The sequence below is a fragment of the Pleurodeles waltl genome, chromosome 12, assembly GCF_031143425.1.
Source record: "Pleurodeles waltl isolate 20211129_DDA chromosome 12, aPleWal1.hap1.20221129, whole genome shotgun sequence".
Classification (NCBI taxonomy): domain Eukaryota; kingdom Metazoa; phylum Chordata; class Amphibia; order Caudata; family Salamandridae; genus Pleurodeles; species Pleurodeles waltl.
In genome coordinates, this window is record NC_090451.1 from 546899316 (window position 1) to 546922531 (window position 23216).

Sequence of the window (23216 nt, forward strand, 5' to 3'; positions counted from 1 at the left end):
AGTCTGTGGGTTGACAAACTCGTGCATCTCTATTTTATGTGTGATTCTGTTTTTTTACTTACGTCTGTTGCAAAAGTGTTTCCCCAGGTGGAAAGATACCATCATAGTATGGTCTCCTCCTTAGTTATGGGAGTTTGTCACTCTGAAGTACAGGGGGAGTAGATCTGCTGATTTTGTTCCCCCCAAACAGAGCACCCTGATGTATGAGAGAGTCAAAAAGGCATGGCCAGTCACTAAACAAAAGCAGTCTCAATTTATAATTTTTCCTTAAGTGGCATATGGTATTCACTGCTGGGGGTAAATGCATGTAATTTTCAGTGGTTTCCCCAAGGTTGTGGTCTAGAGTATGCTCTAACAACCGCACACTTAAACGTAAACTACGGTGCCAATATAGCCTTTCTAAGATGCATTTGTCTCAGGTGCTGTTTGAGCCAAAGGTGGCCACCTTTGCCAGGTACCAACTTAGAATCCCAATTGCACTCACAAACTTCATGTTTGGGCTGAAAAAGAAAGAATATGAGAAGATGTTAGAACTTTGCGTAGAGTATGTTGCTTATGTATTTATGAAACATTTGCTCAAAAAAGGCATAATTTCGAATCTCAGATTCTGTAATTATATTTCTGTTTTGTATATCCTTTGTGGGTAGTTTCATAGCTTTCATGGGTGCTGCAACTTTAGCCCTTGCTCTTCTTTCAAACTTTGCTAATTCTCTAGAGCTGTTAAGTGGAGGATGAAGACTTGATAAGGGCCCTTAAGTAGTTTGCATTCCCAACATGTGTAGTTTTATGTAGTGCTCAAGCACTAGACATATCTCCCCTTTTTCTTCACAACAATGAATAAAACATACATTTCAAATACATGATGAACTTGGAAAGTAAGAGTGGCAATTTTACATTACTGGCATAAGTTCATTTCAAAGTCAACACAGTGATCTTGAGGAAATAAATACAGGAAGAAGGAATGAGTCCGACTGAGTTAGAGTTGTCTTTTGTGTGGCAAGTAAGCATGGATGTTACTTTGACTGTTTGCAACTCATAGTTGTGAAATGAGATGACGTTATGCAGAGATAATCTTCTATCACACCTGCAAATTGAGCGAGAGGTCCATCAGGGACTCAGTCAGAGGTTGCATTGTGGAGTGCTGTTTGACCCCTGATCCCTGTAACTGCAATCTTTTTCCTACTGTTGTAGCCCATTCCTCTGTTGAGAGAAACAAACAATTCCTATTTTAGAGATCGAAGATAGGAGGTGGTGTAAAACTGAGAAAATTACAGTTACACACAGTCTAATTCTTGACTTGGGGTGCTAAGATACATTATTAACTATAATTGTTCATGCTATATTGGATGTTAGAAGAGTTTATCAGTCCCAGAATGTCTAGTAGATATCATGCCACATAAATGTTTATAATATAGCTAAAATTGATCGCAATGTGTTGTATACTTGAGGGTGGAAAAGCCTCCTCCACCTTCAAAAGGTGGTTCAAGTCTATATTAAACTTTGAGGCAGTGTTCATCAGCATAGCCTTTGTCCTGTAGTGAGGAATTAAAATAGATATAATGGCGCGTATGAACATTTGCCGGAAAATGATAAACCACAACTTTTGGCTGGCTCCTGAATTCTGGATAATCTGCAGTTTAGCCTAAAGTATTTTGAGGTGGAGGGGGTCTCTCACATTTAAAGAATTGCTGAATTCAAGCAGGTACCTGAGCCACTGTTTTGCAGCAGCTGAAAAAGAAGAGGCAGGATTTTCTTTATAATTTTAAGCTAATGAAAACATATCAATTTATTAATTTGGGGTGTAAGTGAAAGTTGACCATAGAAGGTAAAATGTAATCTTACCTGGTTGAGGAGTAGATTGTATTGACGGCGGCTAGGTATGGGACTGTTAGCTGGTTAATCTTACTAAGGGCTTCAGTTGTATCTGGTTGAGTTTCAGTTAATTAAATCTCACTACAGTCAGCCTCCAAAATCATGCATTGTTAGCTTGTGTGATTGCCCATATAGTATCCAAATGGTTTATGATCTGGGTGTCAATAAAGTACCTTTAAAATAAGCCAACAGTCGATAAGCAGGGCACTCTAAGTGAAGAGCCCTTTAATTTGGTCTTTTTCTTTTTCTTACTCATTAAACATTGATATACTTGCAGAGTTTAAGCCTTATCAACATATATTTAAGCAAATCTCCACTTGAAATACATTGTGTGCCTTGCATAGTGCTAATAAAACTTCACACTTGAGTCTAAACTGTGTAACCTGTATAACTATTAATCTCATCACTCCTCCCACACCATGTAGCCAAACCTCACAATCTGATCATCCATACTGAACCATAAATTGATCAATATCTCACCAGAAACCCATATTAGAGCATTTTACATGCAGTCCACTCGTTCTTTCACAGCAGGCCTTAATCGATTAACCTCTAAGACCATTAAAATAGTGTCATATACATCTGTAGGTGCAGCCTTAACATTTCTTCACAGGATGAGCAACCTGGCTAATTCAGTTCAAGTCCATTTTATAACAGCATGTAACTATTTCCAGAACTAATGCATTTTTTGCCTTTCAGCCCATTGCTACAATTCATTTAGCAATTATCAGTGCTAAATCAACAGATATATATTTGTTTCAGTAGGTTTGGGTCTCCGCATCTGCCCAATAAAAATTGTCAGACACCACACTTAAGTTGCTTTTTCGAAGATTTCTGTAGGTTGATGGAGATTGCCAAATTACTCCAAGTGAGTACTGAGAGCCAAAAAAAAGCCACCTTGGAAAACGATGAGGGGAGTAAAGAATGTCTCATTCCCATACAAGGGGCAGAAGCCTTACAGCGCAGGTTCAAGGATGCTGCTGTCGTCCAAGAAGTGGGAAGGCTTTTCGTAAGCTCTCTAACACTTTACTAGGCAAGAGAGAACAAACAATAGGAAAATAGTTGGCCAAAATGTGTGGGTCTGCATTTGGTTTCTTGAGAATTGGAACTTCAGTGGTCTCCTTATAGTTATCCAGACAATATTGCTGTGGAAAAGGTGTTATTGTAGCTGTTGATAACAGTATGATGGATGGACACCAACTGCAAGAAGATTATGTAAATAATTGATTCTGCCCCATCCCTGGGTCAATATCCATCAGCCTATGAACTCCAATAAATCTTGTGGGCCCGCAGAGCTGGGAAAATCATTTGGGGATATCACTGGCTCACCTCTGTGTTATGCCACGGTAAAGTATTAGTATGAAGACTTGACTTAAGAGTGGTTATCACAGGGTGACTCCTTTAGGCAGGGTCCCAAGTTGGCCCTAATATGTCATTAAACACAAAATGTTTGTCATTACATATCTTTACTGTACACTAAAGTAGAGTGTAAAAAGTGAATAGCAACTTTAGTAATGTGATAATTAGCAAAGGCAAGTATTATACAGCTGAATGCTAAATGTATAATCAACATTTTATCTAAAAACAAAAGCCCTAACCAAATCCTGCATTGTATTCGTTTCTGATCCACAGGAATGTATTTTGACATTATATAACACTATACCCCTTTGTGCAGTGTAGGGTTGCAGTGTACCCGAACCTTTCTTCTAGCGTATCTCAAGCAAGTGCAGCCCTTGTGTTGTCTGGCTCATAGGTCCATGAGCATATCCAGATGCTGTTTTTAAGAAAAATTTATGGCGTAGATTAGCCCCCGGGTACTCTCTGTTTGGAGCACTAACACCTTAGTGCCACCGGGCCTATGGTACTCACTCCCAGGCCGAGTTCTGAAGGGAAATCCAGAAAAAGTATCATTGAACTCGCTTCACAGGCCTAGGTATGCTGCAGAATAGCTGGCAAATGAAGGCGACTTGTATGATGAAGGAAGGCACAACATCAGCGATTGGAGGAATACCTCCAGGCACACTCCTTTGGATAAAAGGTAGGAGGTCGTTGATATAACTTGATGTCGGGTGGGGGGAGAGGGGGAGTCGGGGAGTCAAACACATACTGGCCATGTTACACCTGCAAATCTATGTGGACAGTGCAGGAGCTTTTCAAGGAAAACCGGGAGCACCGCCTCAACTAGGGTTGGTGGAGCCATAAGGTGATGGACTGGCTAGAGTTATACTCTGCAGTGTAAGAGGTCCCCGAGAGTGATGACACCTTTCAGTTGGCTCTTTGGAGAGCACAGATGTTGCTTAAAAGCAGACACAATAGAAAAAGAGTTGCAGTAGCCAGTGTCTTATTCAGGTGACTGGTTGACACCTGTTCGGTATAAGTCAATAAGGACGCTCAATGAAGGACCACACGCCAATTATGAATACAATTTAGCTTTACTTGAATTTCAGGTAAATGTATGCATTTAGCACGTCAACAATAGTAGACTAAGAATAGCAATGACAAGCATCTATTTATATATAAGTACACTACAAAGAGCATCTATGCATATATATATATATATATATATATATATATATATATATATATATATATATATATATATACAAAGAGTTCATTGACAGATATAAGCTTTGATTAACTGTATACCAAAATGCATCACACTACGATGTTCAGGAAGCAAAATATAAATGAGTTGAATTCTTCAGATAAGCTTTGATTTACTGCACACCAAAATGCATGTTTCAATTACTGCAGCAGGCTCACACTACGATGTTCAGAAAGCAAAATATAAACAAGCTGAATACTTCAGATTATAAACACAGTGCAAGCATAATAATCAATCATAATAATAGAGCAGAGAAACAAAGGCCTTTTCATCCCTGTGTGGAACTTAACTTAGTTCACGAAATGCTGGGAAGCCCTCTACCGCCCGCTTGGACCTCTCCCCCTCTCAAGCAACACAGTCTCTGAACAGCAAACAGGGAGGCAGCACTGGGTCTGAAGATGGCAGCTTTCACAACCCCATCTGCAAGCTTCAAATCCCTCACCCGCACTTCAGTGCTTAAATAACTCGAAGCTTGGATTCTATCTCTTTCTGGCATTTTCTAGCTATGTTATCAGAACTTGTCTCTTGGCTGCTGTGCCCTTCCCCAGCCTTTTTCATTCCATCTTCTCCCTGTACTCTCGTTCTCAAGGTTGAGACGGAGTCTCCTACACAAACCAGCTTGAAAATAACATCATGAACTTTTCCACGTTGTTCTGGGGTTTCAGCAGGCATCACGCTCATCTACACTGCTCAAGCTAATTAACCCTTCGCGTCCCAATGTCTTTTGCACCTTTCCCTATACTGATCAGCCAGGAAACCTCAGAAGAATGCAAACAGGATTTCTTTCATCCCCATCGGAAGGACACTAATATTGAAGAGGAGGGAAAGAAGTGGGGGCAGCAAACTAGCCATAGAGCAAAGGGAAATTATAAGCACTCTGGATAAATTAACATAAATGAGAAAACTCCCGCTACAGAGAGAGACCTGGAGAAATGGAGCCTAGAGTGGCTGGAGTTCAGACAGGGGTACAGTCAGTAGATGGCTAGGCAGTTCAGATAGACGACAGGATTGGGAGCATGGAGAGGCAAAAGTAGGACAAGAGAGTTTATGAACATGGTGAAACATGCAATGGTTATTTTGGACAGCAAACTAAGACAGAGGGTATATAACATCCATGTCCTGGATTTCCCCTTTGTGGCTCCAGAGTTATCAGTCACTGAGGGGCAGAGCTCCTCCTTCTTTATTTAGTGCACCTACAAGACAATGAGATGGATGTGTTTCTGAAAGCACATAGATTCCATTGAAGGCTATTGAACTTTATGCAGCTTCTGCAAGGGACCCAGTCTTTGCCGTGCTTAGGAACAATATTCCACTTAGTATAGCTTTGTTCAAGGAGTCATTTCAAATTGAAGACAAACAAGTGCTGCTCTTCCCCTTACTATAACAAGCAGATGCAATGTTAAGCTCAAGAGGTTCCAGACAGTATGTGGAGACCTTGAGGACCTGCACTATAAAACATCAGCATGGAATCTGAGAAACTAAAGGAATGGTACAACAAGATATTTATTTTATTGCAAGTAGAGACTTACATACTCTCATGGATGGTCTCAAAACTATGGTCTGTTCCAGTGACACCTGGAAGGACTGAACATTGGATGACTTTGCTTACTGGATTCTCCTTAGTTGTTAGGGCGCAGAAGGACATTGATTTGCAGTGTGCTATTGGATTGGAAGGAAGATGCATTGAAATTGGACAGTGGTGAACACCTTATGCCACCCATTAAAGAAATCCAGGATAACTGACCCTATCCTATTCATGGGCATAACATTTAAACTAAACAAACTACTCACCGCGGGGCTGTGCCACTGATACTTAATGTTTCTACTGATCCTTCCATTATGAAGGCCTAAGATTTTGAAGGTGTGGAAGGATACCTTATTATGTCTTAAATGTTTAGTTAGGGAGGTTGTATCCTATAGGCTTTTCTTTCCTTTGTCCCCTTCCCAAGCACAATCCTTGTTGGGTTGCTTGTGTAATTGTAAAGCCTAATTAAACCTACATACGAATGTAGTGCCTAAAGGAATCACCCTTCTAGAAATAAATAATGTGATCTTAATTCACTGGTTAGACCACACATTTGAGTTGTTATTGGGTCTTATTATTGCTTCAAGCTGTCAGTCTTAATGTGTTGATCAAAAGACAGCTTAATGTTGATTGAGACACCTAGACGTTTAACGGTGGGGCATGGGGGAGGGAGGTTCTCCTAGCACATCAGGTCACCACTTTGGGCCCAAAGGGGCATTGGTTTCCCACAATTAGTATTTCGGATTTAACGGCATTTAGCTTTAAGCAACTCTGCTGCATCCAGTCAGTGACCTCAATCCTGCCATTTTCAAATTTACATGATCCACGGTCATCCGAAGAGTGCTGTTGGTAGGGCAAAACTGGGGCAGGCGTCCCCTGAAATGTACGTCCTTTAAGAAGCAACTTAAGCCATAGTAAGACCTTGTCACGGATTCCAGTTTCTCAGTCTCTTAACTGGTGTGGAAACCCTTGTCAAATACAGCACTAAGATGTAATAATGTAAGAGCGGCAGATCCACCTTTGTCCAGTATTTGTTTTTTCAGTCACCACAAGCAGAGCTGACTCAGTGCTGTAAGCGGGCCGAAAACCTGTTTGGCTAGGTTGGAGTAGTTGAGGGCATTCCAGATATTCTGATAGTTGTCAGTTAATACATTTTTCCAGCTCTTTCACTGGCAAACTGGCAAAACAAAGATAGACCCATAGTTCTCTCATTTTGTGTGATCCAGTGCTGGTTTCTTAAGGAGGGACACCACAGTTGCATGATTTCAGATGGGCAAGGCTACTGCAGTCATTTTAGAAAGATTAAGGAGATCAATAGGAGTGAGAGAGGGTGAGCCTTGACATTTTTAACATTTGAAATGCTTCTGGATCTTCTGGGGAGCCTGATTTAATGGAAAGCAGTAGGCTGGAAAAAGTATCTGTGCTCATTAAGTTGAAAGCCGGAAGACTGGATATTCTATACTTACCCTTACGAAGGGGCACACACTCACCATGGCCACTTGTGACCTCATCCTCCAGGAAATTAGCGTACATTGTGGCCACTTTTTTGATAAAGTAGTTGGGTTGCCAACTACATTTATCTACTGATGGCTTCAGTTTGGGAGACTTGGCAGCAGGATTAGTCAGTAACTGCGTAATGGAGAAACTCTCCTTGACAGAATTCTGAGCGCCCTCTATCCTGAGCATAACAGGTGGCATGGGCTGTTCTGATCGATTTATTATATACTTTTATGGCAGCATAATAGATCTTCATACCAGATGTGTCATAGTTCTTCCACCAAGCATACTCTAAGATTGTACATCCTTTCTTAGTCGCTACCAAGTTCTCGTCAAAACAGGATGCGGCCATCTTAGGCTTAGGTAAAATAGTAGTCATGGGGATAAGTGCCTAAAGCTGCTGTGATCTATTTAATTTATTATCGGACTCCTCTCTTTTAGATCAAGTTGAGGGTTGGTAGAGCATAGGAGATCAGAAAAAGTAGTTTTGTCTAGTTTATGCCAGCATCTGATGACTCGTTGTCTAGGAGCCATAGGAGGGGAGGCCTGATTAGAGTGGAGGAAGATGGAGATAGCATAATGGTAGGTTCAGGTAATAGACATTGAAGCCTGAGTAGTAAGTGAGGCCAAGTTGGAAAAGACTGGCTTCTGAATATGTCCTGTTAAATGTATAGGTTATTTAATCAACTGTGTCAGCTGGAGGACATCAAGGTATTTAATTTAGTTGAGTGTGGGCAGATGGTTAGCATGGACAATGTAGAGGGTGAGATCACCAAAGACATTTAATTTGGAGAATCTGAGTCCAAAAGGCATTCTAGCTTCCGAGAAGGCCTGGGAGGTGGTACACAAGTGCCTTCAAGAGCGCACAATTTTTTTTCAGCCCAAGCAAGAAAATAGCACTTTGACAGTCAGGACTGAAAACCATTTAGGAGTGCATGTAACTGTAGATTTAAACACAATCACAATGCACACACGCCTCCACTCAGCGTGATCAGATCTGACAATAAGGGATCAAGACTAGAATTTTCTGTGTCAAGTTTCTGTAAGAAACAAGACATCAGGGTTATGATTGTCAGTAAATTCAATAATCATCCTTGTCCTTTTTCACTGCCTCAGTCCTAGCGGCATAGGAGGATTGAAACAAGAAGTTACATGTCTTAAACTGTCCTTTGCCTCTGTGAAGTTAATATGATGCAGGCAGGATCCTACCTTCGCTGCGTGGAGATGCTGTGGATGAGCAGCCGTATGTTATATGCACTTTCTATATCAAGGAGCATAATCCCTGTATGTTATATGCACTTTCTATATCAAGGGTGGTGATGAGCTTGCCTTTGGCAAGCCACTTACGCACATCAGCCCTGTTTTTTTAGCCAGTTTGGCTTCTTTATAATCATGTAACAGCCACTTAAAACACACACTCCAAAGTGGGGTTCCTTAAAGTGGGGCAGCAAAAATGGCAGCAATCAGTGCTTAGTTTGCAAAGATTGTCAGTACCTAAATCTCTGCTCAGAAGCCCGCAGCCGACGATGTTAAGTGTCAGTAGTCCAATACCAGGCTGTGCTATCTTAAATCTACTTCTGGCCTCTGTAATCCACTACCAGACACTCCCAGCCCTTTATTTCACACACAGGTTCCTGTTTTCTCGCTTGGTGAAGGTTTTTCCGTCTTACTCTTCCTCATTTGTTTGATGTGTGTGCTATTCCTGCTCTTGCTCTCCTACATATCTGATGTGGCAAAATAAGTGCAATCCAAAAAAATATGTGCCGGTGGCCCCCACCTGCAACAACCGGCTCATATTAAACGCTGGCAGAACAGACTACCTCTCCAAATACCCGCAGACCACGGAGATGTCAAAGCAGGAGAGGAAATGGACTCACCTGTAACAGTAAAAAGATTTATAAATCAAAAATTAAAACAATATTTTCAAAGCAAGTTTAACAAGTAAAAGAGGCTTGTATATCAACATGCAAAGCACATATGGACTCTTGGTAGCTCTTAGCAAACACACGCCCGCACATCAGCCCTGTTTTTATGGTCAGTACTGCTGAATTGTAGCATCATGTGACGGCCAACTAGACTGCACAATCCAAACTGTTGTTCCGTAAAGTGAAACAATATAAGTGGTGACAACAGACAAACTCCTTCTGCAACTGACCTGAAGATGTCAAATCAAGTGAAGGAAAGGACTCACAGGTAACAGTCAAACAATTTATAAATCAAAAACTAAAAAAACAAGCACAATCAACCACCATCACATAGGAAAGGTGGTAACCAGCCAAGAGTGGTACAGGGTACAGTGAGAACTCAAGTTTATACGTAACTGTGAGAAAGTAGCCTCTTTCTAGCACGGTTACCCCCACTTTTGGCCTGTTTGTGAGTGTGTGTCAGTGTGTTTTTACTGTCTCACTGGGATCCTGCTAGCCAGGACCCCAGTGGTCATAGTGAAAACCCTATTTGTCAGTGTGTTTTGCCTGTCTCACTAGGATCCTGCTAGCCAGGACCCCAGTGCTCATAGTTTGTGGCCTAATGTGTGTGTTGTCAGTAGTGCTTAACTGTGTCACTGAAGTTCTGCTAACCAGAACTCCAGTGCTTATGCTCTCTCTACTTTCAAATTAGTCACTATAGTTTAGTGACTTCATATTCCAATTCCAGTTGGCACACTGGACCCCCCCCCCTTATAAGTCCCTACTATATGGTACTTAGGTACCCAGGGCACTGGGGTTTCAGGAGATCCTTATGGGCTGCAGCATTTCTTTTGCCACCCATAAGGAGCTCAGACAAACCTTTCTTCAGGACTGCCACTGCAGCCTGAGTGAAATAGTGCACACACTATTTCACAGCCATTTTCACTGCACTTACGTAACTTATAAGTTACCTATATGTCTAACCTTCACTTGCTGAAGGTTAGGTGCAAAGTTACTGTGTGTGAGAAGAACCTTGCACTAGCAAAGATGCCCCCACGCTGTCCAGGGCCAATTCCCCAGACTTCGTGAGTGCGGGGATACCATTACAGCATGCACTACATATAGGGCAATACGTATATGTAGCTTCACAATGGTAGATCTGAATATGGCCATGTAAGTTGTCTAAGATCATGGAATTGTCCCCCCCATTCCAAATCTGGTATTGAGGGGCTAATCCTATGCATCCTGGGGGCTTCACCATGGACCCCCAGTACTGCCAAACCAGCTCTCTGAGGCTTGCACTGCAGCTACAGCAGCTGCCACCTCACAGACCGGGTTCTGCCCTCCTGGGGTCTGAGCAACTTAGTCCCTGGAAGGCAGAATAAAAAGTATTTCCTTTGGGAGGAGGGTGTTACACCCTCTCCCATTGGAAATAGGTGTTGCAGGCATCGGAGTGGTAGCCTCTGGAAATGCTTTGAAGGGCACATATGGAGCCCTCCTTGCATAAGCCAGTCTACACCGGTTCAGGGACCCCCAGTCCCTGCTCTGGCGCGAAACTGGACAAAGGAAAGGGGAGTGACCACTCCCCTGTCCATCACCACCCCAGGGGTGGTGCCCAGAGCTCCTCCAGTGTGTCCCTGGCGTTAGCCATTTTTGTTTTCCAAGGTGTGGGGACACTCTGGAGATCTCTGAGTGGCCAGTGCCAGCAGGTGACGTCAGAGATCCCTCCTGATAGGTCCATGCCTGGGTAGGTAGCCAATGCCCTTCCCAGGGCTATTTAGGGTCTCTCCTGTGGGTTCCTCTTCAGATTCAGCTTGCAAGACTCCTCCGGGAATCCTCTGCATCCTCTGCTTCAGCTTCTGACCATTGGATCAACTGCAGACTGCTCCAGGAACAGCTGTAACTGCAACAAAGTATCCAGGACTCCTGTGACCTGCAACTTCAGCTCCAGCCAGCATTTGCAACAGTTTCCAAGTTGTGCACGTTCTGAGGACTCCCTGTCTTCACCCTGCACCAGACAAACCAAAGGAATCTCCCGTGGAGTGATGGAGTCGCTTCCCTGCTCCAGTAGGCACCTTCTAAGACGACGACGACTGGTTCTCTGGGACTCCTCTCCTGACGATGAGAGTGCTCCCTGGAACACAGGTGGTGGACCCATCTGACCCATACTGTCCTAAGGTCCAGCTGTCCAAATTTGGAGGAGGTAAGAGCTTGACTTCCCGGTTTGCGACAGTACCCCTGTGCACCACGTCATCTCTAGCTCCTTGGGCTTCTGTGCACTTTTTCCAAGAGTCCTTCGTGCACAGTGTAGCCCAGGTCCCCAGCACTCCATCCTGCGACACACAACTCGTTCAGTTGTTCTCTGGCAGCGTAGGACCTTCTTTTGTTGTAATGCGGCAACTGCAATTTGCACTTTCTTTGTCCCATGTCCTGGGACTCCCGTGGGTGCTGCCTGGTCATCTGTGGGCACTTTCCAGTGTTGGGAGCCCCCTCTGCCTCCTTAGTCCGAGTTGAGGTCCCCAGGTCCCTCTTGGGTCCATGCAGCGCCATTTTGATGCAAACCGCGACCTTGCTTGAACCAAGGCTTGTTGGACGAATCCAGCTACGCAAGCAGCCTGCATCCAACATCTCGACGTGGGACATCTTCTGCACCAAGCAGGAACCCGCAGCCATCTTCTTTGGTTCTCTTCTGCAGTCTTCTTCTAACCACAGAATCCTCTTTTGCACCATCTTCTAGGTTGGCAGGGGCTCCTGTACTTCCTGGAATCTTCTGGTACTTCTGGACTTGGTCTCCTCTCTGTCTTCAGGTCCAGGAATCCACCTTTTGTTGCTTGCAGTCTTGCTTGGTTCTTGCAATAACTCTTATCACGACTTGTGGTGTGTCCTGAGGAACCCTGCAGTACTTTACTCCTACATTCCTGGGCTCTGGGGTGGGGTATTTTACTTACCTTTTGTGTATTCTTACACTCCCAGCGCCCCTCTACACACTACACTTGCCTAGGGTGGAAGTTGTGATTCACGTTCCACTTTGCTAGTATATGGTTTGTGTTGCCCCTAGGCCTATTGCATTCTGTTGTATTTTCTACTGTTTGCACCATTCTATGACTATTTACTTACCTGATTTTGGTTTCTAGTGTATATATATTGTGTATGATAATTACCTCCCGAAGGAGTATTGCCTTTAAGATATTTTTGGCCTTGTCACTAAAATAAAGTACCTTTATTTTTGGTAACATTGTATTGTCTTTTATTGTGTATAAGTCATGTGTAACTATAGTGGTATTGCAGGAGCTTTGCATGTCTCCTAGTTCAGCCTAAGCTGCTGTGCTACAGCTACCTCTAGGCAGCCTAAGCTGCTAGAAAACTGCATACATTTCACTAATAAGGGACAACTGGACCTGGTATAATAAGTACCTTAGGTACCCACTACAGACCAGGCCAGCCTCCTACAGTAACACTTCCACAGGTGACTCAATTGAGTCTGCAACACTGCTCCCCTGCGCCCCCTCCGTCCAAATTGATATACACCCCTATACTCAAACTACATCAGACTTTTTTTTAAATTTAAACCAGCTTTATTGGGGTTTTCTTTTTACATGGTGTAAACATCAGCACAAGAAAGTACATTGTGAGATTATCAATATGTGAATGAGAACATCAATGAAGAAACAAATTACAACAATACATATTTTTAAAACAAATACAATAGTAAGCCTGATCATATGCAGTGTATCATGAGTATACTATGTTATCATCAATGACCGACTGCCCTCATCAAAAGGGCATCCCTCCCTAGTCACGATGTTCCACTTGGGAGGGCTGAAAACATGTGGTGAGGGTCACTAATTGAGACGTGCATAGTGGTAGTGTAGTACAGCTTACAAGCCAGGTTTGGGCGGCCTGGTATCATCTTTAGCATCAGATTGGAATGTGAATAGCAGGTTATCCCATGCAGCTGCAATGTGGAGTCTCACCTCTTCTTGGTGTAGGGACGCAGACTTTGCCTCCTCCTAAATATCAACTGTAGTTTCCCTATGCGTGGGTCCTAGCAGCGTCAGAGCTTTCCATTTTGTCATAATTGTGCGTTTGACCAGCAGGTGGGCCAAATCAATAACAGTTGCCCGTTCTTTGGGCTTTCTGGCACTTGTAGATTCCCAGGATGCAGGTTCTCCACTGGCTTCATGTTGTGGTTGCTAGTTATCCTTGTGAAGATTTTGCAGACTTCAGCCCAAAAGGTCCGTGCCAGCGGACAATCCCGAAACATATGGTGAATGTCTGTTATTACAAGTAGCAGCAGTGGAACAACAAACCTGCACTGAAACCTCCCATAAGATGTGTGTAAGTAAATGGATCTATCATGTGCTTCAGCAGACAGCACTCCTGCTGCAAGAAGCGCAATCATGGATATTGCCCAAGAACAATACCAAACAAAGCATTCACTAAATATCTGGAGCACATCTGGCAAATGTCATAATAATTATCACGTACTACAATCATATGTTATATTGAGAATACTGAGTTTATTTACCATACAGAGTTTCATTTAATTTATCTAAATGTAAGTCTTTAAAAATGCAATCATAAAATACCCAGTACACTCCACATCTGAAAAGTAGATATTATAAATGTGTTGCTCCATCCAACACGTTTCATCTTATCTAGGACTTCCTCAGGGATGCTAAGATGTTCAAGAACCTATATTCTGAAATACATTCCAGGTATGGTAATCATCCGATTATTTAAAAAATAAATTTAAAAAAAGAGGCGCAAAAAAAACCAAAAAGATGTGAGAAACTTCTTATTGATGCATTGCATTTTTGTCAGTGCGAAAGTCCTCCAGGCCTGGATCCTTACACCTGGAACTCCTATGCCTTTTCTGGGGGCATCCTAGTCTTTATATACATTTTGTGTGTATGTTGGATCTTTGCTGCAATGCATTGATACGAAGTTTCTCAAACCTCTCAGGTTTTTTTTTGCACCTCATTAATTTTTATTATTGACTGATTGAAGCTGCACCACCAGAAAGCAGTGTTCAAATGGTGAGGCTCCTAATGCTTATCAATTAGTGAGAACTCAAAACAAGTCCTCTAGCATGGTGTTCAGAACATATAATGTGCTGTGAGGTATGGGGATTTGCAAGTTGACCAAGTAATAAAGGAGTCCTGGTAATATCACCATCTTGAAGAGAGCAACCTGTCTCTGCACCATCAGAGGGTGAGAGCACCAGAATGCAATTTGAGATCAGAAGGAGGAGACCATCCTCATTAAGTTGCCATCAAGCAGGTTTTGGTTGCATGATATGTTAATGCCTAGGTATTGAAACACCGATGATACCCACTTGATCTGTGGGACATTGACTGTTATGTGTACGGCGTGTATGGTGTAGTGGGAACAGCCACTTTTTAGTTCAATTGACCCCTAATCCCAGTGCCACTCTGAAGTCTCTTAGAATGTATGCAATTTCATCCACCATTTGCGGATATCTTTGAGGTATAGTAAGATATCGTCTGCATAAAGGGAAACCGTGTCTGTCTTGCTATTGAGTGGTATGCCCCAAGTTCCCCCCGATTGGCAGGGACAGTGCACCAGAGGATTGATTGCTAGTGCAAAAAGCAGAAGTGAGAGTGAGCACCCCTGGTGTGTGCTTCAACCGACATGAAAGAAATCAGGTGGCCAATTTGCACCCTGGGCATCAGTTCAGAGTAAACAAGCCTGACCAGTCTCAACATCTTGTCGTCCAGGCCCATCCTCAGGCATGTATTCCCAGTCCAACATATCAAAAGCCTTCTCTGAATCTAGCACCAAACAGTCAGAGTAAGGCCAGCATGATGGTTCCTCTTCTAGAGCCTGTGTAGTCTGCTTATGTTAAAGGACTTAGATCTGCCAGGAATTAAGCCATTCTAGTCTGGATGGACCAGAACAGGCATGAGTTCCTGTAATCTAATTTTCAGAATGTTACTTAGGATCTGATGGTTCCTGCTCAACATAGCCAAAGGACTGTAAGAAGTGACCTCAAGTTGGTCATGCCATGGCTTGGGGAGGGAGACCAGGAGGGGCTCTTGCAGATCTTCATAGGTCTCATAAAATTCAATTGACAGCCCAAATAGGACAGAGATTTAACAAGCAGAGGAATCATGCATTGCAAAACGGAACTCTTATCAGGCACTTCAGGGGGAATCCCTGTGTGCAACGGGCACCTCCTGCAGAGTGATTGGTTGAAGGAATTTGTTGCCTCTGGGCCACTGCGATGGGTCTTCTTGGCGATTTTAATAAGCACAAAATGCAGTATGTATTGCTTCTGTGTATTCTATATTATCGGGAGAAAGGCAAATTATAGCCATGGAAGCAGCAGTCGAATCTGGTCTTAACAGCCACACAAGTAAGCACCCCATCCTATGTATGCACTGTGCTGTGGCACACCTTGTCATTGATACAGCGTAGGGATTCGATTAGTTGAGCATGGCGTTCTCATACAGCAATTAATTTGTCACAAGCAGATTTATCCTCTACAATGGGTGTTTCCAGGCTGTGTATGTAGCCCCTGGGCTGTCCCACCTCGCGGTAAAGTGTGCCTTGTGCCCCAGTGACTGAGTGTATATAATGCCCCCACACTACTATGTATTCCACAAGGCGGAAGCAGGCAGCATTACTGTTTTCAGCTATGTAGCCTGCAATAGTTTCACAAATGGTTTCACGAAGTGTTGGGCACCTTAAAACTCAAGGGGGAAGGGGACAAGGGAATTAATAAAAAAAAAATTACCTCTCTTGCCATTGCCATTTGTTCCTCTTCTCGAACCTGATGGTGTCCAAGCAGTCCTTGGGACACGAGCACAGGCTCCCCCACGCAATCCTAGCAATACCTAGTATGAGAGCAGCACCAGGATTGGTCTGAGCGGCTTGCTCTGCCTCTCAGACAGTGCATTGAAGTCTGTGCTGTTTCTCCAACCCCGCTGTGTAACACAGCTGGGTTGAGAAACCTAAGTGCACGTCCGTTTGCCCAGCATAAGACGGCCAGCCAAACTGACATACGCACTTAAGTGAACTTCACTCCACTCCACTCCTCCCTCCCATGGCCTAGCCCCACCCCCCCCCCCGTACACACGCTGGCTCAGCCAGCTGCTAAAAAATAAAATAATTTAAAAAATTTATTTTTCAGCTGCTAGCCCTTAGCCAGTGGGGTGACATGCCTCTGCCATTGTGGAGGAGCCGCTGCTGGTTTCACAAAAGTTTGTCTTCTTGGGCAGTGGGTTGCAGCTTCTAGGTGGGGACTGATGGGAGGCGCCCCACTCCAAGTGAGTTCCAAAAACAGAGGGTTATGGTCAGAGAGAGTCTTAACTAAGTTTTCTGCACCATTCACTAGTAGTTGCTTGGTCGGGTGGCATAGAAAGATGTCTATCTGGAAATGAAGGTCATGTGTGAAAAGGAAGGTATAGAAGTAGTACTCAAGTATGCCAGAGTGGTGGGCTCTCCTGCTATTTACTAATGACCAGTGTGTTGACCATTACGATAGATAAGCTTTGGTGCAGACTGTGGATGTGCAGGGGAGAAGGGTGTATGACCTGTCAAGTGTGGGATATGGTTCCCACTGTAATTGCAGGTGCTCTGGATAGCCTATCGCTGGCCACCTAGTATGGTACATCACAAGGAGAGCCCCCACTTGACCATCAGTTCCCTGAGCTGGAGGTGAGGCCTTGTCTATCTAGTACATACCCTGCACCACATTGCGGTCTCACCCCACACGAGTAAACAGGCTCTACGTTTGTATTATGCTTACTGTTTCTCTTATTTTTTTCTCTCAGATATCATCCTACAAAATGTATCATGTTATATTGCACTGTTCATTGGAGCTGTCAGGTGCATGCAGATAGCATTGATCTTGTAGCAGTCACTGATTGGAGTATGGATGTGTCATGAACGGTTTTGCATATTGAGAAAACCAGAAGAAGCTTTTTTTTTTTTGTGGGTTCTAAGACCCAGTTAGTCGCCCTTAACTATCCAGGGGAAGGCTGTACCAGCGAACCAGCTGGACCAATACTTCTGCTAAGAACTGTGATTGGATTGCATTTGATAATTTGACACTGCACCGTAATACTGCAGCACCATCGAGAACTCCCTCCACAAGCACATAGCACCCCTGTGTCTACCACCACTGTAATGCATTTTAAGGGGACTGTCGCTCTGATCCAGCGGAAGTGGTCATATAGAGAGTGTAGTCACCCTAAAGGTAGGCAACCCATTGGCTGCTACCCGTCACTCCCTGTAACACCCCTAAATTGAGTATTTAGGTGGCACCCCTAAACCTAAGAACTCAGATTTGACAGATCAAGAGAAGAACAATGAAGACAAATCACTGCCTGGAGAGAACAGCAGAAGAGTTGTGGACGTTTGGCGCAAAACCCTGCCTGCTTACAAAACTCTCAACACTTGCAACAGAGTGATTCGTCCTGCAAGCTGGAGAACTACCAAATCCCAGGTAGCCTGCCTGCACTTCAGAAGTTGCAGCCACTCTCCCTTGGAGTAAAGGAGCTACTTCCCTCCAGATCGCAGACACCAACAAGCAGTCTGGTCCACCGCTTTGCAGCTCCCTGGAACTGGTTGTGCCCCCTTGCTCGAAGACCGCCTGCGACCCAAGGCCCCATTGGGGAGCTCAGACTTGTTTCCAAGTACCCCTGGGCAGCCTGTTTCCAGGTGTGCTTCCAGCCCAACTCCCCCCCCCCCCCCCCCACACCCCCTTCTCACCAACTGTAGCACCCCCAGTGGCAACCTCACCAGCACCCTGCTCCTGGTGAAATTTGGGTGCCTTCCGAAAATAAATGCTGGTAGTACTTTGGACCTTGGCCCCCAGCGACTACAAACCCTAAAGGTGAACCCTTCAAACTGACTATCTATCTTTATGCATCTCTGACATTTCCTCTCGTAGGATTGTGTTGTGCGTTTTACTTTCCTGTGAAAAATTATAATAAAAACAGTACGTACTCTTTAACAAATTTCTTGGCTTCAAAAGAAATATAAAAAGAATTGTTATTTTTCTAATTTGGTCTAGGATTTATTCTTTGAGTGTGTCTCATTTATTGCCTCCGTGAGTACAACAAATGCTTAGCCTGCATTACCATCATCCACACATTCAGATGATGCAGACAGATGAAGCTCCAGTCATTATACTCATGACGCAGACTCACAGAGAGAGCTCCTCTTCAAATCCCAGAACTTTGGTGCCTGTACAACGTAGCACTGCAGGACCCAGACATTGAGATGCCAGTTTTAGCTAACGCATCTCCACCTGATGGATACTTCCTCCTATCATAGTTTCATGTAGCATGCTGCTAAATACCATAAAGTGCAGATGCGAACTACAGATGAAGAAACAGATTATTAGTCTAGACACTCCCATGACAGAGCACTCTGTTCAATACTTACCAATGATGGGGTTAATACTGAAAGTCTCCACTGAGATATTCAAAGACCCAGTAAAATCTGGGGTACTAACGCCATGCATTGAACGAAAATGCAAGCTGTGCTCTACTGACTCACTTTCTAGCAGGAGGCACCCCCAACAGTGACTTCCTGATTGTAAAAAAAAAAAAAAAAAAAGTGCAAGGAAGGGCCCAGCCTCCCAAAATACTGGAGGCGCACCCCCTCTGGATACAGAAAGGAACCTCATTAATGCAGCAGGAAAGTGGGTTGCAGTGTGTCATGCAAATGATTGCTGCATAGTCAATACAGTAGGTTTGCTGTCTCGCTATAACAGGGCCACTTCGGATGACATGGAAGAGTTGTTACAACTTCTCCCTGAGCATTACAGAAAGAGTGGAAAAAAGTTAGTCACTGAAGGTAAGTAAATGTTAAATGAGACTATACGCAACATCCTAGACAGTGCGGACACCGCAGCAAGAGGGTAAAACTCCTTAATCCTTCTGTACAGGCATGCCTGGCTATACATCTCTGGGTTCAAATCTGAGGTGCAACAACACCTGCTCTGTGTCCCATTTGATAGGGAACATCTCTTCGGCCCAGAGGTAGACTCTCAGTTCAACAAAATAAAAAAGTGATAGAGACTGTGAAATCCACAGGGCACTAAAGTCCACTACTCCGTCAGCAGCCCTTTTGTAGATAGCAAGGAAGAGGGGCCATCAAGGCCACCACCTCTGACGGGCAGACATATTAAAACAGCAGCAAACATCACCCGCAAAGGGGAAATGGATACTTCGGAGGAAGGTGGGGGTAACCAGAGAGAGAGAGGTTTGGGAACACCCAGGAAAGGAGGTTCCACTTCCAAACAATGACTCACCGCACATTCCCCCTGAACACACTGCACCTGTCTTGGAAGGCTGCAGCAGTTTCACCACCTGTGGAAAGATAACATCAGACCAGTGGGTACTATCCATTGTCCTCCATGGATACTGGCTGGAACTGGCCTCCACCTCCCCAAACATTCCTCCAAGCAGGCAGACCCACAACCCTCAGCATCTTTACCTTCCCAAAGATGAGCTAAAATCTCTTATTAAAAGGTGCCGTAGAGCCCGTTCCACACAGACATCATGATACTTGATCTATACCCTCTCAGTCATTACATTCTGTCAAAGCAATTTCACATGGTGACACTACAGGATGTAAAACCACTGCTGCAGGAAGGTGACTCTATGACAGTGCTCGATCTGAAGGACGCATGCTTTCATATGCTGATTCATCCTGTTCATAAGCGGGTACCTCAGGTTTATGGTAAGTGGGGATGTCATTACTCTACTTCAGAGTTCTGCTATTTGTGCTGACAACAGCACCAAGAGTGTTTACCAAATATTTAGCAGTGGGGGCAGCCCATTTGAGAAGACACAACATTCATGTCTTCCCATATCTCGACAATTGGCTAATCAGGAGCTTGAGACAGACATGTCTGCAGGATACACAGGCCACTGTCCATCTGTTACACATATTGGAGTTCACAATAAATGCTCACAAATTACATTTACAGCCTCTTCAGATACAGCTCTTGCTAGGAGCAATCCTTAGTTTGGTCTCAGCCACAGCATACCCAATGCTCAGAGGGTTCTCAGTCTCCAGAGTCAACTTGCTCTTTTTCAGCCACATTGTCGCCTGCCAGTCAGAACAGTGATGTGCCTTCTGGACATGATGGCCTCCTGTATAGCAATAATTCCTCATGTCAGGCTCCACATGCGCCCCTTACAGGAGTGTCTAGCATCTCAGTGGTCACAAGCAGGGACAGTTAAGAGGATCTAGTGTTGGTTCCACCCATGGGTACATCAGTCATTGTACTGGTGGGGCACAGAGAATCTCATTGAAGGCAGACATTTTTTTGTACCAGATCCCTCCAGTGACTGTCACTACAGATGCATCAGTTATAGGGTGGGGCGGCCATATGAAGGACATGACAGTTAAGGGTTCTTGGACCGGTCATCGGCAAACGCTCCACATCAATGTGCTGGAGCTCATAACAATTCAGCTGGCTCTAAGACCCTTCCTCCCCAGTTTAACTGCAAAGATCGTTATTCTCTGAAAGGACAGCATGACGGCAACATAATATATTCCAAAACAAGGAGGAACACACGCTCAATACAGTTGTCTCAGCTGGCACAGGACATTTGGTGCTGGGCTAACCGCCATCACATCCCCCTCTTGGCGGAGTGTCTCCTGCAAGTGGACTAGTCCATGAGTGGGAACTCCACCCCTGAGTCTTCTGTCGCTCCTACCACTGGTGGAGGACACCAGATGTGGATCCGTTCATTGCTGTAAAAAGACGCAAAATGCCAAAACTTCACCTCCAGGTACCACCAGCCACAGTCCATGGACAATGTTCTTTGGATGAATTGGTCATGGATTTTTGCAAATACTTTTCTGCCTCTCCCAATCATTCCATATCTTGTCAGGAAACTCAGACTGGCATCTCTCAAGATGCCTCTAGTAGCTTTCACCTGGATGTGACAACTCTGGTTCACGATGCTCTTAGAGTTGTCCTTAGTACCTCATGAGAAACTCTCCAACACCAAAATCGAACTGCAGTGCTAATATCATCACTCTAGATTAGACAAAGGAAAGAATGGCCATGGGGACGAGTACATAGTATTGCTTTCAGATGATCTTACCAGAAGTCAGTGAATACATTGCTTAAGAGTTACTTCTACCTAAATGTGAGTATTCCAGAGAGGGCAAGATTTACATAGGCATGTACAGGCAAAACTGGAATGTAAAGGAATCCAGTTACTGTCCTTTTGACATATATGTGCATGTATTAAAAAGGTACTCTCAGTACAGATTTTTGCACTTATGTTTTGGGCTGTCCATTCTGTACTTCATTTTTTTCTGTCTTGATGGGACATCACAGAATTTTCAGAGGTCTCACTGCTCATTCATAACCCAGCCAAATTCAGAACAGCCACAAAGATCTCTTTAGTGATCTGTGTCACTTTTCTCCCTACGATTGTCTCCTAACACCTTTTTCCTTATCCTTCAAGCATTCCTTCCCCTTAGTGTCCCGCTGCCTACCATCCATCATGATCACATCCATTTCCCTGGTAGGACCTCTCCTCATCATATTGCAGTTGAGTGCATCTCTCCTGTTGCCCAGTGGACTCCGTGGGATTTTCTGACATTTTATTTAACACTTCCCTATGTGCGACACAACCAAGCGTTTCAGCCCAGAGTTCTAACTTATTTACTCATGAAGTGATCTGACAAAGCATGCGGGGACAGGCTTCTCCCAGTTTGAGTTCAGCTCTGCCCTTTTCAGGATAATGTGTTTGCCATGAAAGTGTAGGTATGCCTTAGTTATCCAGAGTTACAAACAGTTCTTTAAGATTTAAAATACTTGGTCACTCCACGTTACTGGTGATAGTCTTTATTCTGTAATCATACTGATCAATGTTAATTAAATCATTTTCAATTGATCTTTATATTACTATTACTTTAAATTTGCCTCCCATTTTATTGCTCCGTAATGCCTAATCATTTGGCGTAGTTGCTAGACGAACAAATTGAATTGTTCCTTATTCAGCAAAACTTGCCATAAGAGAACAAAGGAAGCGCAATGGGCATTTTTAAATTCATATTTAGTTTTTGACCCAAGAACCGCACAAATTTAGCTTGTTTCAATGTAGATTTGTGGAACAAAAAGGTGCAATGATACAAATGTGTACAAAGAAATATATATAACTGTGTGATTTTTCAGGTGGAAGTGGCTCCTTAAGTACACCTGCTTTAATATCTGTATATTCCTTCTAATTTAAAAGCCTCATGCATAACATGGCAATCAAGGAGCATGCGACCTCACTCATATGGCTTGTGAGTAATGTCTGACTCGAAGTTGATCGCTTTTTCAGCCTCCAATTCGCTGAAAGAGAAGAGGAAATACAAAATTAACTTTGCTCCAGTGGAGCTGTCTTCAGGACTGGAATCAGTGGACATCAGTACAACCCATGACACCACTGCGTCCTTTGTTGCCTACCCTGGCTCCAGTTTCTATTCTGGCTTACCCACAATTTCCCGTGTAGTTGCTGCATGTCATCTCAGCGATTATTCAGGAACGCAGCAGTTTTCGCTGATATACCTGTGGGCCCCATAGGACTGTTCAGAACTCAGGCGGGTTTACCCTGGGTGCCTTTTCAGCCCCTGAGGTCTCCCTCGAGGCCCACTGTGAGCACCAACTGGAGTCGCGCTAGCACCTGAGCCATCCCCAGCACCAGCTTCCCTCAAGGAACAGCCTCTAGAAATCAAGGCCATTCCGATGAGATATACGGGGGAGGTACAGAGTTTGGTTAAAAAGACCAGGTTCACAGGGGAATTCCACCCTTGGGGGGGCACC

At 44.0% G+C, this 23216-nt stretch overlaps 1 protein-coding gene across 2 annotated transcripts in view; it reads left to right on the forward strand.

Moving 5' to 3' along the window:
• CENPT (centromere protein T) overlaps window positions 1-23216 on the forward strand; it is an 834768-nt gene that overhangs the window by 772685 nt on the left and 38867 nt on the right. The gene's annotated exons all lie outside the window — the stretch shown is intronic.